Below are 16,737 nucleotides of genomic sequence, written 5' to 3'. Positions count from 1 at the left end.
ATGAGCCAGAAAAGTCAGTTGTATATTCTTTGCCAATGATTAGATGATCTTTACAAATGATTGGGGTCCCCTTTATATAATAGGGGAACCCTAAATAAGGTACATTTCTATTTACAGTAAGGAATCTTATTATGACAGCTGTCTAACCGCCTAGTACGGAATCGTACAATTCTATTCCGGGATTTACGCCATGATTTTGGGGACGTGTCAGGAATCTCGCTCATTCTGTTAAAGATCCGTAACGGCATTATTTCGGGGTCGAGCATACTCGGCTTCGATATTCATCGTACTTCGATCCTCGGGCATTGCATCCTATTTTTGAGTTCGAGTCTGATCCATCGGGCTCGAACTCGACCTTGCCTGAACTCAGGCTTAAGATGACCCCTTGAGCCTATATATCGAAGGCATATGATTTTGACCGTATACAAATAGTCACTACTAAAAAATAGGGCTATGGCAACGGTTCAGAAATCGTTGAAATAGCGAAGAAAACCGTTGCAATAGGTCTACTGCAACGGTTTAGGGACCGTTTCATCAGGTCGCGTGCCAATAGGTCTATTGCAACAATTTCTGTAACGGTTGTAAGTCGTTGCTATATGTATATCTATTGCAACTGTTTTGAACCGTTGATATAGAACTATCTATTGCAACGCTTGTTTAAATAAGTGGAACGGTTCAAAGTCGTGGCAATATCACTTTATGTAACGGTTTTTATGCTATTGCAACGGTTTGAATTACATATTGCAATAACCATTAGGAGATATGGCAACGGCTAATTGAATCTATTGCAACGACTTGTTGAAGCTATTGCAACAATATATTGAAGCTATCGCAACGGTTTGTTGAGGCCATTACAACAATTTATGAAAGCTATTTACATTTGAGACTTTTATAGAAGTAAAATTTCTAACATTGTCTAACAATTAAAAAGCATACATAACTCCCAAAAGTAATCAATATTCAAATTAAAGAATTTCTAAAATATCAGAATACACGGATATTTTCAAGAACAATCCCATAGCTCTAAGCAGTGTCTTCGCTGCTTTCATCCTTGCTCATTTGATCCTCCTAGAAATGATGAAGATAAATTATTTAGTAAAACTTTCAGAAGGAGTAGTGCCTCAAAATTCAAGAGGTGAGGTAGGTACCTCTATTGGTATTTATATCTTTTTATCATTTGTCATATCGTATTTCTGCTTTCTGGTACTAACTTTCAGTCCCTGCCATAGAAGGCTAAGCCAAGAATAAACTTTCACAAGTCAGAAAACAAGAAAATTACCGGAATTTGCACTAAGAAGAAAGAGGACACGGTCGAAAATATGGCAAAGAAAACTATACAGTCCAACCATTCTCTAATAAAATATATAAGCACATAACCAAGAGATCCCAAATCATCTCTTCCTCTTTGCTCTCCCAAAAAATGGAAAAGGGCAACAATTTATCATATATAAATGGACGTGAAGCTAAATCATAAAGAAGAAACCATAGACTTTGACACCAAGACCATATCAGTCATCCCTCTAATAACATGGATAAATAGCTACATATCCAAATCATGAAGGACATCACTCAATCTTTACAGTAACTACTCATGAAATGAATCTTATATTTATGCAGCAGAACCCATTCACGATGAAAGTTGGACTAAATATAGACTTTAAAGCTCCAACAAGTTACATCTATCAGCTAATAAGCCAGCAATGGGACAATCAACCATCAACATACAACCTCTGACTTATTCAAAGATTTGCATTTTCAATTCAAGGTGAAATATAGCATGAACAATTATCTGAAATAAAAAATAACTCAAAAAGGATTCTTGATATATTTTCACATTTATAGATTATCTCTACGGTCAAATCTCAATAAGAGACTTTAGCCAACCTGAAGTATGACTTCAGACAAAACTACTACTCCAACCTAATATAGAGAAAAAATAGTTGCTGAAAAATAAACATGGATAAATAGCTACTTGTCCAAACCCACGACAAAATACTTACTAGCTAAATTTAGTGATGCCAAAAAGGAAGTTTATAAAAGTTTAGACATGAATCTATAGTAGATCTTGTGCATAGGTAAAAGGAGCATAGACATGACATATACTCCAAGCATTCTCAAACACTGAGAGAACACAAACAGATTCCTAGAAAATGAACAAGAGAAAAAACTTTGACTGAGAATAGTTCTATAACTCTAGCGTTAGAGTCCTATAAAGTATAAAACATATAATTGTGAAATAACTAAGCCCAATAAATCAAAAAAACTAGTTTTGCATTCCACAAGCAGCATGATACCAAAAGAATAAAGTACAAAACATATACTATTTTTATGATACATCAGAACTGATGTCTAATAAACCTTTTTAAAATGAGTGTAACAAACAGTGGTATTCAATCAATTGGAACATAACTGAATCACATATTAATGTCTTAGATGAAGAAAATGCAATTAGATCTTCCCCAATCAGATAGGTAACAACACGAAATTTTCAAAGACAGTAAAGTTTGTCAATGTTCCCCTAAACGCTACTTTAGATACCTGGAATTTCCTAATGACAAACTCAAATGGGGATTTCATATAGAAAAAAGATCATAATGAATTCCAAAGAAAGAGAATAAAGATTCACGATTAGCTATTCCGCGACAAATAATTTCTTCATTTAAGACGTAAGCAACATATTAAAGATACTTGGTGAACTACAAGTCAAAGGCTAACCGATTTTACTAATATTGATTGCCAAAAAAGTAAATGTACCTCAAAAAAAGCCAAAGGGGTACTGTTCTTCCTTTCTTTTCTTTTTGGGTGGCTTGATAAAAGGAGGCAACAAGTACTTTTATCTGTTATTACCACAATAATAAGAAATATCAGTTATATCTTCAATGAATTTCTAATATAAATAGTTCTGACTTAATATCATCTAAGACAATAATCATGAACAAATAAACATACTATATTTTCAATTTAATTAATTTCGTGAGTCATCTACTCCAACTCAACAAACTACATTCCACCACTCCAGATATATAAATATTATTGTCTACAGGATAAAGAGATCTAACTTGAAATTTTTTAAGAAATAACTTACAAAAATACTATTCTACATCATTCACCATATAATTAGTATGACAAAATCATTTAACCATATTAGGATGTTGCAGTCGTAGTAGTAGATCAACCAAATTATTTATCTATTAAGTGAAGTAACTAATTCGAATTGAGAATCTCTATAAAATAAATCATATAGAGTGAAAGTAACAGATTATGAATAAGAATCTCTGCATTCTCGGAATTTCCTCCTCTTTAATGTCTAAGTTCAGACAAATGGTACAGAACTTTATTGCAGTTCATTTCATCCAATTCATAAGTTCTTTTCTCAAATAAAGAAATTTCAGTCAGACTTGAAGTCTCAATCACTTTAAATTTAGATCCATTGTTTTACCAAACTGAATTTCATAAGCAGCAAATCTAAATTAATCGTGGAAATGAAGGCAACTTTAAGAGAATGAACAATACTTTTTTCTTGAAATAAAATAAAAATACCATACCCACAATTAAAATAATCAGATGATGAACAGTGCAATTGAAACAATGAAGCAATTCGAAACCATAAATGCAAGAGATAGAGATAAATTTGAAGACACAAAATTGATTCTGTTTACAGAACAAGAAACTTTCAACAACACAAAAATCTTAAACCCTATCAAAACATATACAAAGAAATTTTAGTGAATAATCCTTTATAGAACAAGAAATTAGAAATACATGAAAAAATATTGAAAATCAAGAAATGAGGTTTTGGGTTCTCTTATTTTCAATTCAAGCGAAGAATGTAGAAGATGGAAAAGAGTTCAGAGATTAGTTCGCCATTGTTCAAACCTCTAAATACCCGATTTGAGAGCATCATTTCTTTGTGCTGCAAAAAAAATTGTTCGGATATCTCGAGAGATATGCAGTCCCAAGCACAAATACTCTAAGAGCGCTATTGATAAATTTTAGGGTTTATCTTAAGAGCTTGGATCTGTTTGAAGCAACAATGCTTAAGAGCAGATAAAGCTTCTATGTGTTCAAAGTACGAGAGTTTGTCTTTAGGTTTTAAGTAAAACCAAAAAGCTAAAAAACAAAATGAAAACCACTTAAAAATTGGGAAATTAGAAGCGGGAAAATTAGGAGGGAATTGAATATCGCCCCAATAGATTTTTTTTTTTCCTAAAAAATCGTTCTTGTAGATTTTTATATGGCAACGGTTGTAATAACCATTACAGCAAGTTCCTCTATAGCAGCGGTTATTTCATTAATGCAATGATTTAGTTACAAAAGCATTCCAATAGGGTCTGGTTGCTATTGCAACGGGTGTAACCGTTGCAACAGACCATCTATAGCAACGGTTATATAACCGTTGCGCAAAATTTCGTTGCCATAGATCCAATTTCTAGTAGTGAGTCCCCACATTTCTTAGAGTAGGTCGATAAGAAACGATTTGATCTTTGATGCTCCGACGCCTTGATCCTGATGTCAATCTCGTGATGTCAGCAGCTGAAGTGACTGAAAGGTCGCTTACGTGCAGTTCCCAAAGTCATTAATTGGGGGCAGCTGACGGTCGGCTATTTGGCTTCCCCAATACACTTAAGCGACTTCTATTAATAGGCCAACTTCACAATTTTGCAAACTTTATTTCTCAAATCGTTCTCAAAATCTCATTAGCTCCTTCAACTTCTCTGAGTTCACCTTTCTCTCAATTTGTTCTTACTTCATCATCACCCTTTTCTCTTCTCTTGAATTTTCAAACCATAATGGCTAAAACATCTAAATCTGTTCCCCAAAAAGAAAAAGCCTCTTCATCATCGCAGCCGGCCAAAAGTAAAACGGGGTGCCACCTCGTATCGAGGAGTGTATTCCCCCACCGTATGAAACAACATCCGATTTCAAAATCAAAAAGCTTACATCGACACCAGGCCGATGTGAGCCCATGTCCCGATACATCTGTTTGATAACCGAAGATGAGCTCGAGCAGGTGAAAAAGGTCTGTAACTTGGAGAACAAAGATGTAGTGATCCCTTCCCCTGAAGAGGATACCACTACTCATAAAGCAGGGTACTTAAGCGTGTATACCTTCCCATTCACGCTGGGCCCTGCCGATCCAGCTCTGGGTCCCATTGATCCAATTATTCTTGATTTTTGTCAACAATACTAAGTGACGCTTGGCCAGATCTATCCTTCATTCTAGCGCATCGTCAATCTGATCAGATACTTCTCGAGCCAGGTCGAGGGGATGCCTTTTAACCTCGACCATATGATCAGGCTATACAACCCTCGTCTTTATTGAGGTGGCCTGATAAAGCTACAACGCCGATCCACGAAATCTCTCTTCTCCAGCATTGATGAGGACAATGACCGAGGATGATGAGCCGGTTCATCTGAATCAGGACCTCCGACCTGATCCCTGCTGAGAGGATGCCATTCCCCGAGGAATGGAACATGAAACATAAGTACATGCTTATCGATAGTGACTTTATACCCTGCCTTCCCTTCTCTTTCTCGACCTCATCTTTTTCTCGATCTAACCCCTATCTGATGGTGTAGCTGTTGCTTGGTTTCCTGGTGTTGTCCCGGACCTTGAAGGTTGTATCCGATGCCATTCGCGGAGCGCAGCTGGCATGACCTGGCCAAAGGTCAATGGCAGGATAAAAACCATGGTGAGTTCTCTTGTTTGCTTGCCTGTGTTTCTCAGTGAAATACTTACTTTGTCTTTATGCAGGCCTTGGAGACGCCGTTGCTATGTGGCGGCCCCCGCCCGGTGAAGAAGAGATCCCAAAGCCTTCCAAAGAAAAGAAAAGAAAGAGGGGGTCTCCTGCAAATTCCCCGAAGCCAAAGAAAAGCAAGGCTTGAAAGCTTAAGGCCGATACTGTGGCCCTATCTCCAGAAACGGCCCAACGCTTTCGGGACGAGGAGGAAGAGGGGGAAGATGACGACTGCCTGTTGGTAGTTCGAAAAAGAGGAAGCACTTACGTTTCAAAGTCTGCCGAACCGATGTTGGCTGATGCGGTTCATTCTAGGACTGAAGAAATCTCCGAGGGGAGTTCAAGCAAAGTCCCCGAGCCATCGAGCAGCAAAAGAACACCTCGGCTTGTAGGTCATTTGGAGGGTGAGACCGAGGGGCCCGGTCCCGAGGCTCTTCAAAGAGAAGAGAATGCCCCAAGTGGATCCTTGGGGTAATTAACGTGGATGAATCGCCGCCTGGTCCTGAGTTCTCCGAGGGGAAATTTCGAGATACTCGGAACATGCGAACTCCTGATGTGGGGACGTGCCACAAAGGAAACGTTATCTTTCGAGAGTGCCTTGCAGGGATCGAAGATGGTCCCGACCCAGATGCTTCTTTTATTTTTGATGAGGCCCAGCGGCTCTTCAAACAAGTAAGTTTATGCCCTTAGGATCACGCCTGCGTTTAATCCTTGTTGTTCTGAGTCTAATATACCCTTTGAAGTTTTGTTATGCAATTGTCCGATCGTTCGGCTAACACTTCAACCTTGCAAGCTCAACAAAAGGGCGAGCTGGTGAAGCAGCTCCGAGAGGAGCTCAAGATGAAGGAGGCCGAGACCCTAGGGTGGAGACAAGGCATGGACCGTCTCGCTTCGGAGAAAGATACTCTTCGGGAGCAGTTGGCTTCAATTGAACGCTAGCTTCAGAGTCTAAAGGAGGAAAGCCTGGCTCGAAGCTGCAGAATCGAGGAGCTCGAAGACAAATCTGCTGCTGAGCTTGCCAAGGCCAAATCTGATGCAGAGGCATTTGTATCTTCGTACCGAGCTGACGCTAAAGCAGCTAACACCCGGGCAAAGGAGATCTCTGCTGTGGCCGAAGTTAAGCTATCATGTGCACTCGACCACGCCAGGCGACAGTCCCGGAGAGAAACCCTCGAGGAGGTGCGCGCTTGCAGCTTCGACCTCTCAGCCGACATTGAAAAAGAAAAGACTTTGGAAGAAGAGGCTACCGCTTTGCTTTCTGATGACGAGGATTCAGCTAGTGGCTCTGATAGCGGAGGAGACGAAGATGAAGTCCCCGAGGAGGAGGTTCCCGAAGATGCGGATCCCGAAGATGTGGCCACGGAGTAGATTTAGGTTTCTTTATTTTGTTTTTGTGTTTTTGTGCAAGGATTGTAAAATATCTCTTGTAAGCACCTCTTATAAATATAAAAGGATCTCTTTGCTTTATCATCGATAATTCGGTCTCGTCTTCATTTGATGTTATAACTTTAATGATCAGTCCGACTATTGGCCTGAACTAAGAATATAATAAACCCTTAGGTTCTTTATCGATCAATGGGCGATCTTTATAGAATACCTCTTGAGGTATTTGTTAATCCTCGAGCTAAGCTTAAGTTGATTTGACGCCAGCTCGGGATGGTGGGACTCTTGAGTCCGGGTTGAGTGAGAGCAATGTCTCGAACCCTATATGTTTTGGGCCTTTTTGCCCTTAGGTTCTTTTACATCGGCCCTTAGGCTCTTTTAGGTTGGCCCTTAGGCTCTTTTAAGTTGGGCCAATTCGGCCTCTAAAGTGGCTATAATTTTTCCCTCTTTTCGGCTAAAAGACTTAGTGAAAATTTATCTATGCCTTAGCATGTGTTTTTGTACCTGTTGGGTTTTTCGAAGGTTTGAAGAATCGGAACCTTACTAGTAATTTGTTTGTGTAAACATAATCGAATACTTCTTGAGTTTTTTTCGAAGGCTAATTGTTGATACCCAATTTTTCCCTATGTATTTTTATACCCAAAATACTTCCAAAATAGCATAATATGTGCATATATAAGCACACCCAAGAGTTTTGGTATTTTTTATTTTTATTTTTTTAAAGTTCTTAAAACCAATTTATTGCCTATTTTAATACAACAAAATCCAATAATTATTCCCAAAACTATCATTATTGGCGAATAATTTATTTTATTCTCATATTTACATCAAAATATAATTAAGGTGATTTTTTTATATTTTTTACAAATTTGTTTGGTATTTTTAAAGCTAATTGCATATAAATGCAATTATAGCCTATTTTACGATTAATAGTGTTTTATAATTGCAAAATCAGTTCCAGTATTTTTTAAATAGTACATATGTATTATTAATTGGTTCAGCATCTTTAATTTTTCTTTTAAAATCATTTTCATTATTTTTTATAAAATAAAAGGGAAAACTGGCTATTTCAATTATAGCCCCAATTCATTTCAATTGTAGCCCCATCTACATTTCAATTTTAGCCTAAAACTGATCCAATTTCAAACCCAAAATCGGACTAGCCCAATCCCACTTAACCCAACCCAATAACCCATTTATCTAACCCGCCCGGATTACCTTTTAATCCAGGCCGTTGATCATTTTGATCAACGGTCCAGATCACCCCTTTCCTTTTTTATTCGCCTAACCCTACCCTAATCCCTCATTCTCTTCTGATAGCCGCCTTTGGATACTCTCCCTCTCCCAAATTCTCTCGAAGGTTCTTTGGAACCCTAATCGTCTCCGACCTTTTCTTCACCGTGCTTCCACCGGAATCCGTGGCGGTCCTGGCCATGGATGGCCTATACCCACTCACCCTCGCCATTAGACCATGGATGTTCGAGGTTTTGGAGGCTGACTTCGATGGTTCGTTTTTAGATCTTCTTAGATCTGGCCTCTCCGGCCATGCTCCGGTGTATTCAAGCTCTAAAGCCTGATTCTTGACCCCTCCGACTCGAGATCGGACCTGTTTCCAAGACTTTCTCATCTCTAGGGTTTTTTCCAAGACCCTAAGCTATTCGAGGTTCCTTCTCTATTTGTTTGCCTAGATCTATGCTAAATCTATGCTATACTTTACATTTTAAGTGATTTCCCCAAGTTTTCCTTTTAAAATCGTTTGAGTTCAATTTAGGGTTTCTTTGATTTTCATGTGTTTCTTCTACTGTGGTTTTCCTACCTTGTCTTTACGAGCTCTTGTACTGTATTTGCATGACTGTCCTATTATTATGATTTTCATGACTTTCTTCTACTATGAAGAACGTGTCCTTTTTATGACTTCTGCACTTATTTCGTTGTTATTTTGCCTCACTTACTTGCTTTCATCTCTAGACTTAATTGTTAGTAAAAGCCCTAAAATTTGGGGTTCATTCGAATTGTTGAGGCTACTTGTTACGTGACTTGTTTCTGAACGTATTTCATTTTGAAACCCTAGTCTCTTTGGATCTATTTGAATTCCTGAAGTTGTTTCCTCTACTCACTGATTTTGAATGCATGACACTCCTCTTTCTTTTAAATCCAGCCTCATATGCTTAATGTCTATGCACTCTTATAGGTTAAATTTCCTCCTCGAAATAACCTTTGATTGTGGACTGATTTCGAATCTCTCTGTGTAATTGATTCTTTCCTTTATTGTCTTGATTTCCCTTGTTTCTTGGACTTGTTTGAAATATTTTCTTTTCGATCCTGCCTTTTCTACTCAAGTTGATTGATTCCCTTACCTTGATTATATTGGTATTGGATTCTTATAGACCTTCCCTTGATTAGAGTCTGATGAACCTAGCCTCTATTACCTACTACGTACCTGTACTATGCTTGAAATACTTCCTTATTAGTCATATTCAGCCTATGTGATTTCTTTCCTTATTTAGCACTTGCATGTTACCGTTTGATTTTAATTCCTTAATTAAAGGAAGTCTTTGATACTGATTTGATTTTAATTGACACTTGTTCCCCTAAATTTTTGCTGAACTGCAATCCTTGCCTTATTTTTTGCATGTTTCTCACACTATAAATACTCTCCTCCCTTCTCTTTGAACACACAAACACAGAACACCATCTGAGTTCACAATTCAATTTCACTTAAAACTCTCTCTTTTGATACTTGTGCTGCTGTGGACTGTGTTTACTTTACTTTCTTCTGCACTTCTTTTGCTTCTCTACTGGTATGTCTCAGTTAGTTTACATGCCTCAACAACAATGTGTTTAATTCTGCCTATTTCCTTTAGTTGATATTTGTTTCCGTCTCCTTTATATTTCTGTATTTAAGTTATGTGTGTAATCAATTGTTTGTCATGAATTTGATACTCTGTGAATCCCCTTTACCCTTTTACCCCTTTGTATGTGAGCTTATTGTTCAGGGCATAGCAGCACCCCAATATTGCTGTCTATGATCCTGAACTGGGTTCATTGAACTCCTTAACTCAATCAATTCCCACTTCCCATTCCCCCCATTATGTGCTTGAGCCTTGACTTAGGTCTGATAGTGTCCTAATCACTATCCAGACCTTTGTCTGACCATTAAAAGGTCTGCTCCTAACTTGTTCATCTAGCAAGTGGTCAGGGGTGTGCCAGCCTACCTTATGGCTAGGTATGACCACCACTTGTCATGGCCCCCTTAATTCCCTTTCACTTTGCACTTACTCCTAGCTATAAGTTCTGCCCCTCTCTTGCAAGCCATGCTTTGTGACCCCTGAGCTCCCTCTGAACTTGGATGCCTGAGGGCTGGCTATTCCACACTACACCATCCTATTCATAATGGCATCCTGGGTGTAAGCAATGCCTGAAATCCCTGAGGTTTCTTGAAACTTTGAAACACCCTAGATAATGAGAAGGCTTTGGAGATCTGGACCCCGGAGTTGGTTAAATACATATTATTGGACATTAGGATTGAATTAGGCTGCTTGGATCTAGCTGTTAGTTTTTGATGTATTTTTATTATTTCAGTTGATTCATTGGGTTGTAATAACTTGTATAGAACTCGGGGAATCTAGTAAAAGGGTGTGGGAGGGGTTTTACTTTCTTGCATCAATAAAGGGTAGATATCATGACTTTAGGACTTTAATTTTTCTACTAGAAATACTACACATAAGATGGTTTGATGTTTCTGATTCAAGTCACCTAGATACCATGCCTATAGGGTTTAACGTTTAATTATGATATAAGTCATCTAGAAATCCTGCCTATAGGACCTTAACGTTCATGTAATCAGTGCATATAGAAATCATGCCTATAGGGAATGCATATGCATTAGGCAAACCGTAGGGTAATTAAATAATTACCTCTTCTTACCAGTTCTTAACAGAATTTTTAAAATCATATATAGATATCATAGGATTCCGCATCAAGTTCGTCCGTTTCTTCTTAAGCAATAACAATCTGTTAACTGGTCTCTAATGTCTTAATGTTTTCAGCCTCAATCTTTTGACAAAACTCTTTTGAATCAGTATACATTTGAGTTCTTCAAATCAGCACCTCTTCTGAAATGGTTTCTTTCTAAAATTCTGCCTAAACATTTTCCAACTCAGTTTTGGTCTACTCTTTCCTTAAGTATTTCTGACTCTGGAACTCCTTTTATGGTTTATACTCATGATTCTCTTAAAACTTATTTCTAAACTGACTGCAGTCTGTACTTTCCGGCATTAGATTACTTTTCTAGAACCAGTACTTTCTACATCACTCGCTTAAAATACCTTAAGTTCTGACAATTGGATCCAAGTTGCCTAATGTGGGCTTCCTGTCTAAACGTATGTATCGAACCAGTCCGCTCGCTGCTTAATTTTTAATTTTAAAGACTAAACTATATGTTATCTGATTTACGGGGTTTATGTGAGCCTTACCTGTTTGTCTGTTCATTCCCCTTATTTGTTACTTGTTTTTGAATGTCGATTAGAAATTTTGTCCTTTAAACTCCATAAAGGCCCCCATCCCTTTCTCTCCCTTTTAGGATTAGAAGTCCTAATGCCCGGGACTGATAGCTTGGGACGGGTAATAGCATGCGATAGGCAAACGATACCATTCCGCGCTCCAATACCTTAACGGGGTGGGAAAGGGTAGACATGGAGATAATGATTACACGATAACACTATGCGTACAATTGAGTACCAGTGTCGTGCGAATGATCCATGTAATATATAAACCTAGGACCCCCTTCCCTCTTTATTAGTTTAACAATTTTCTGAATCTTAAAAAGTTGTTGCACTTTCGACTTCTGCTTTTCACATAATTTTCAGATTGTCCGCACTAAGTACTTGACTTCTTCCTACTTGCACTTTTAACTAAACTGCTCCTTCCCTAAAATTCAGCACTTTTTTTTAACCTTTTGTGCTCCTTATTTGTAATAGTTTTCTCGTATTTGCAATGCTTGCTTGTTTACTTGTTTGTTTGCATTCAAAGTCACAATTGTAGCATGGCCGGGAACCACACTAGTGGATCTTGAGGGTTGCCTAACACCTTCCCCTCGAGATAATTTCTAGCCCTTAACCAAACTCTGGTTCTTCATCTCAAATTCTTCCTTAAAGTGTCCTAATGCATTATAATCATTAGGTGGCGACTCTTCAAACTAAAAAACCCATTTCTCGCAAGGGAATAGAGTTGTCCTCCCGAATGTCGTACACCTGATTCCGAACTTCGTTTTGGAAAAGAAAAAGGGGGAGTCGACACTAATGTTATCGAAGCCTTTAAATTATTCGAGGGCTGATTTTTTCGAAGCCCTTTATCTTTTTCTTTTGCCGAGGGTAGCCTGATTTAACCGGTTTTTTCAAAGTGTTTAAAGGCCTTTGATTTATGGCGGAAGTCGGACGTCTCCGAGCCGCATTATTTCGGTCGTAGCCTTTTTATATGACCGTAGTCTTTAATATGGTCGTAGCCTTTAATATGGCCGTAGCCTTCGGGTATGTCTTTTGGACTTGTTTCCCGATAACTTTTCGAACTTTTTCGAAAGGTTAGTCCCGAGTATGATGGCCTTGGCCTTTATATCGAGAGGATGCCTCTTTGAGGTCTTACGAGTTCGAGTTTTTGATGACTCGGATATGCTGACTGTCGATGATAGTCCCCGAGTATTCGGGGTGTATTTGCGTTCTGGCCCTTGGGCCATTTTCTCGTAGAATTGTAAGTGTAGATCTCGTATAATAGTAGACTTCTTTGAGACACAAAGTGTTTTGATATAGAAGGAATGCTTATTTGAATAATTGATACATGCGTACATGTTTTGCCGTCGGGGCTTGACTATTCTATATGGACACAGTTCATCTGACCGTTTGGCCCATTACAAAGTTCTCCTATCGAGGCCCTCTTAGGCATGAAGCATTTTCCTCGTAAATATGACCTCCGAGGGTGATGCCCCCCAGTATTCGAGGTTGATTGAAAAGAAGCCTTGGATACTGTTGAGTTCTCCTTAGGTAGAATATAGTTGTTGCCTAGTTAAAAACCTCGCCGGTAAAACCTATTTGGGAAAAAATTCGTTCTAAGGGAAAAAGAGTGCAACACATGATTTAAAACCTAAGGCCTTTGTATAAAAAGGTGCCTTTGATAGCTTTGGTCGAACACCTGCAATGAGTTAGTTTCAAATTCAAATGGACAAGAAAGATACATTCATACCTTAACAATAGTATCGTTTGAGTAATGATACGTTCCAATTGTTCGGTAGTTGTTCACCTTCCATTGTGCTAAGTTTGTAAGATCCTTTACCGATAACTCCGAGGACTCGGTACGGTCCTTCCCAATTCGGGCCCAGTTTCCCTTCGTTCGGGTCTCGAGTATTGAGGGTGACTTTCCGTAGAACTAAGTCCCCGATTCCAAAGTGTCGAAGGTTGGTCCTTCTATTGTAGTATCTCTCGGTTCTCTGCTTCTGCGCGGCCATCCGAACAAGTGCTGCCTCTTCGTCTAATAGCTCGAGGCTAGTATTCCTAGTCTCGTGATTTGATTCCTCCGATGCATGTCGAAACCTGGCGTTGGGTTCTCCGACCTCGACAGGGATAAGGGCCTCGGAGCCGTATGCTAAAGAAAATGGAGTATCCCCCGTGCTAGACTTCGATGTTGTTCGATACGCCCAAAGGACCTCGGGCAGAACTTCTCTCCATTTTCCCTTCGCATCGTCCAACCTTTTCTTTAGGTTTTGAATAATGGTTTTCTTTGTTGACTTGGCCTGTCCATTTCCAGTTGGGTGGTATGGTGTTGATAAGATCCTCTTTATTTTATGTGCTTTGAGGAATTCCGTCACGTTGCTGCCGATGAATTGTTTTCTATTATCACATACAATCTCGGCAGGTATCCCGAACCGGCATATGATGTGGTCCCAAATGAAGTCAATAACTTCTTTTTCTCTGACCTTCTCGAAGGCCTGTGCTTCCACCCATTTAGAAAAATAATCAGTCATAAACAAAACAAATTTAGCTTTACCTGAGGCCGTTGGTAGAGGACCGACTATGTCCATCCCCCATTTCATGAAAGGCCACGGGGATAGGACCGAGTGGAGTTGTTCTCCGGGCTGATGGATCATCGGTGCGAATCGTTGGCACTTATCACATTTTTTGACAAACTCCTTAGTATCTTTCTCCGTGTTGTCCCAATAATACCCTGCTCTGATAATTTTGCGGATTAAAGATTCGGCGCCGGAGTGATTCCCACAAGTACCTTCATGGATTTCTCGTAGAACGTAATCGGTGACCCCGGCCCTAAACATACCGCTAATGGTCCATCGAACGTTCTCTTGTACAATGTCCAATCTTCATCAAATGCGAACCTAGCAGCCTTGGTTCGTAGGGCCCTCGATTCTTTGTGGTCCAACGGGAGTTTTCCCTTTCTCAAATAATCGATGTACTTATTCCTCCAATCCCAAGTCAGGCTTGTAGAATTTATCTCGGCATGACCCTCTTCAACCACAGACCTCGATAATTGGACGACAGTCCCCGGGACGATATCATCTTCATCAATCGAGGATCCTAGGTTAGCAAGTGCATTGGCCTCACTATTTTGTTCTCGAGGCACGTGATCCAAAGTCCACTCCTTGAAGTGGTGCAGAGTTACCTGTAGCTTATCCAAGTACCGTTGCATCCTGTCCTCTCGAACCTCAAAACTCTTGTTTACTTGGTTTACTACCAACAGTGAATCACACATGGCTTCAATGACTTTTGCTCCTAAGCTCTTAGCTAGCTCGAGACCTGCAATCATGGCCTCATACTCGGCCTCATTATTAGTCAACCTAGAACTTTTGATAGATTGTCTAATGGTGCCACCCGTAGGTGGCTTTAAGACAATGCCAAGCCCGGACCCTTTCACATTCGAGGCACCATCCGTGAAAAGGGTCCATACCCCCGATGATGTACCCGATCTCAGTAGGAGTTCTTTCTTCACTTCGGGTACGAGGGTCGGCGTAAAATCGGCCACGAAGTCAGCTAGGATTTGTGACTTGATGGTCGTTCAGGGTTGATACTCGATATCGTACCCGCTAAGTTTGACGGACCATTTGGCCAACCGGCCCGATAGCTCGGTCTTATGCAAAACATTTCGAAGGGGGTAAGTTGTTACTACACATATGTGATGACATTGAAAATATGGTTTTAGCTTTCTAGATGCGCTTATCAATGCAAGTGCTAATTTTTCTAAGTGCGGGTATCTAGTTTCAGCATCTCCTAGAGTTCGGCTTACATAATAAATAGGAAATTGCGTACCTTGCTCTTCTCGAACTAGTACCTCACTTACCGCTATCTTGGATACTGCCAAGTATAGGTAAATTTTTTCATCTACCTTCAGGGTGTGAAGCAAAGGCGGGCTCGATAAGTGTCGATCCAATTCTTCCAATGCTTGCTGGCATTCCGGGGTCCACGCAAAATCATTCTTCTTTTTAAGCAAGGAAAAGAACCAGTGGCTTCGATCTGATGACCTTGAAATGAATCGACCCAAAGCAGTTATTCGTCCAGTCAGCCTTTGCACGGCCTTCACACTATCCACGACCGTGATATCCTCGATGGCCTTGATCTTGTCAAGATTAATTTTGATACCTCGATTCGAGACCATGAAACCGAGGAACTTACCCGAGCCGACTCCGAAGGCACATTTCTCCGGGTTAAGCTTCATGTTGTACTTTCTCAAAATTTTGAATGTTTCTTGCAAATGAGTTAAATGGTCCTTTGCGCGCAGGGACTTAACCAACATATCGTCAATGTAAACTTCCATTGTTTTACCTATCTGTTCTTCGAACATTTTGTTAACTAGGCGTTAGTATGTAGCTCTTGCATTTTTTAGCCCGAAGGGCATTATGTTGTAATAATAAGTTCCAAATTTAGTGATAAACGAAGTCTTTTCCTGGTCCTACGGGTTCATCTGAATTTGATTGTATCCGGAGTAAGCGTCGAGAAAAGTTAGGATCTCGTGGCCGGCCGTGGCATCGATCATACGATCGATGTTGGGCAATGGGAAAGAATCTTTCGGACATGCTTTGTTTAAATCCTTGTAATCTACGCACATTCTAAGTTTATTTCCTTTTTTAGGAACTACTACATTGGCTAACCATTCAGGGTATTTTACCTCCCGAATAGACCCTATTTTAAGGAGTTTGGTTACCTCGTCCTTTATGAATGCATGTTTCACCTCAGACTGGGCCTCCTTTTTTGCTTTACCGATTTGAACCTGGGTCGAGGCTTAACCGATGCGTTGTTATTTTCGGTGGAATCCCTATCATATCTAAATGGGACCAAGCAAAGCAATCCATATTATCAATAAGAAATTGAATGAGTTTTTTCCTGAGCTCGGGGTTTAATCCCGTTCCCAGGTATACCTTTCTCTCGAGCATGTATTCGATCAGTATGACCTGCTCCAGTTCCTCGACAGTTGATTTGGTTGCATCGGACTCTTCGGGAACGACGAAGGTTTGAGGAGTAAGGAAATACTCTTCTTCATCTTCGACTACCTGTTGCTCCGATTCCGTCGAGGCTGGGGGCGGTGATTTCTATTTAGCCTCCTGCTTACCTTTGATGCTTGA

The sequence above is a fragment of the Nicotiana attenuata genome, unplaced genomic scaffold (genome assembly GCF_001879085.1).
Source record: "Nicotiana attenuata strain UT unplaced genomic scaffold, NIATTr2, whole genome shotgun sequence".
NCBI classification, from domain to species: domain Eukaryota; kingdom Viridiplantae; phylum Streptophyta; class Magnoliopsida; order Solanales; family Solanaceae; genus Nicotiana; species Nicotiana attenuata.
The sequence above is the reverse complement of the archived record's forward strand: the minus strand, read 5'-3'. Positions refer to the sequence as shown.